This window comes from Sceloporus occidentalis, unplaced genomic scaffold (genome assembly GCF_023333645.1).
Source record: "Sceloporus occidentalis isolate IW3139 unplaced genomic scaffold, rSceOcc1.0.p SCAF_128, whole genome shotgun sequence".
Lineage (NCBI taxonomy): Eukaryota > Metazoa > Chordata > Lepidosauria > Squamata > Phrynosomatidae > Sceloporus > Sceloporus occidentalis.
In genome coordinates, this window is record NW_028317108.1 from 1767422 (window position 1) to 1770000 (window position 2579).

Here is a 2579-nt window from a genome sequence, read left to right on the forward strand (position 1 = left end):
CTGCTTCTCCCAAATAACATAACTCCCGCTGGAGTGAGTAGAGGAGCCAAAATCAGGATACCAACAAACAGCAAAGTAGAGGTCCAAAGCCAGGGTCAGGATACCAGAGAAGCAGCATGAAGGTCAGACAATCCGGAGTCAGCAACAGAAAGGACAATAGCAAGGAACACTAGGTAACACAGCAGCTCAAAAAGAATCAAAACAAATGAGCAAAGGCTCAATGCAGACTTTTAAATCCGCCGTCCATTAAGCCACTCCCCTTTAAGCTACGCCCCCTTTGTGACATCATACTGCACACACTGTCAGGTCCACTGGGATTGCAATAAAGGTAACTGGGATAGCGCGCACGTGTGGTTAGATGTGGGCAAACAGAGTGGTGATACAGCAGAGGTGGTTTGAGCAACTGGCAGTGAACATGGCCAGGTACCTGCTAGAAATGGGTACTCTGGTGAAGAGGAGCATTGAGGTTTGTGACATTATGATCCACTGCGAGGGGAGGGAAGCCACATGCATCCCCTCCTGTATACTCCATCTGCAGGGGAGAGATGTCAACCTGCATCTCTCCCATTGCCAACACTTCTGGTGTTACAGGATCCATAGAAATCACCGCCTCTGAGCAACGTTGCATGGGTAAAGCCAATGGAGCTTGGAAATGTAGCCTCTGTGGCCGCTCCCCAAGTGGCCTCCTTATTAGTGGCTATGTAAGAGTTACACTGGACTATCCAGACATCCATCCTCTGGCAATCATTAATGTCCGCCATATCTCCTTCTCTTACAGGTATGAATATCCCATATTTCATTTGAACCCCTCATCTCCTGCTGTTACCCCTGTTTTCCACCTGGTATGAATATCCCATATTTCATTTGAACCCCTCATCTCCTGCAGTTACCCTTGTTTTCCACCTGGTATCAAAATCCCATATTTCATTTGAACCCCTCATCTCCCGCTGTTACCCCTGTTTTCCACCTGGTATGTCTGTATCCTGCCTGTCTCCATACCCTGCTGCTATCAAGGGGTTACATTTGGTGCCCTCTAGTCTAGCTTTATTGTATTTGTTAGCCAAGATGTGAACCATCTGCATCCTGTATGCAATCACCTTATCTGACCACTTGTGAGGTAGCCCTATAAATTCCCAGGCCTCACTTGGAAACAAGCTTGCTTGGAAATGTAGCTGTTGTGGCCTCCTTATAAGTGGCTATGTAAGAGTTACACTGGAGTTAAATGGGAGGGAAATGACATACCGGGTACCACTTCAGAAAGCGGCTACAACACCATCAGAACCAGATCAACACATCCCCATCCAAGCAGTCCTCTCCTATTGTCTCACTTCCACCTCATCCACCGACTAGACTGTAAGCTCGCAAGGGCAGTGCCCTCTTCTCCTTTTGTACCAGTTTGTTATTGTATGTGTTTTTGTATGTGAAATTGTTCTACTGACACAGCACTGTAACAGCGCTGCGGAATCTGCCAGCTTTATAAATAAATGTAATGTAATGGGTCACAGAAGGGAGCGGGCAGACGCCAGCGACACTCTGCCCGGAGGGCAGTGCTTCAGCTGCATTTGTAAAATCCAGGGGCACCACCAACTCTGGGTCTGCCCGACCCTCCTCGGTTGCTGCCATCAGGCTTGGGAACAAAGGGAAGGGGTGGGATTCAAGGCCAGCAGCGCTCTGCCTCGATGCCAGCAGTTCAGCTGGGGGATCTGGCTGGGACATGCAGGGGGGTCTCAGTCAGTTTCTGGGCCATATTGCGGGGTGAGGGAAGGGAGCAGGCAGAGGCCAGCTTTGCCCGGCTGTTTGTGCTTCTTGTGGGGGCACAATACAGTATCCACCTCCTCTGGGGCACACTGCTGAGCACGGTCAAAGAGTTCTCGGTAGGTCTGCTCCCAGATCCATTCTTGGTAAACCAAATAATCCAATTCAGCCCTCAGGTTGTGCAGGTAACAGGGCAAGAATCCCTTCCCTGAACTCCCGGATCTGCTCGCACGATACTTCCATGGGCTCCCAAATTCCCGGCCCTCCTGTAGGCTTTCCATTATCAATCCAGGGCACCGAAGTCATCGTCCTCTGGCAGGTAGTCATCCTTAAGCTCTGGACACCACTGTGCGGCCTGCCAATACAGGAGCCGGTATACACAATCCACAGTCAGTTGAAGTGGGAGCAACTTCTCCAACTCAGCCACCAAGTTCTCTTGGGGCTGCTCTCCCAGGTACAGCAAATCTATTTGTAGCACGTACCATTTCTTTGGAGGATGGGAGGACCATTTCCCAGACACCCTGGTCCACTCTGACAGCCTCCATCCAGGCATTCAGGTAGCTCTGGAACCATCTTTAGCTTGCTGCTGGTATACCCACTGGTACTCCGCTGGGACATTTGCAAAGAGGATCCCGCCACTGCCAGTCCTTCAGAAAGTTGACGTTGTACTTCACTCTTTTGTTTGATCCAGTTCTTCCTCAACGTCAGTCTGGTCTCCACCAGGTGATGGTCGGACTCCACATCTGCTCCCCTTCTAACCCTAAAGTGCTGCAGGGATATTCTGAACTTCTTGCAATACCCAGACTCTTGTATATCCGCTTGTG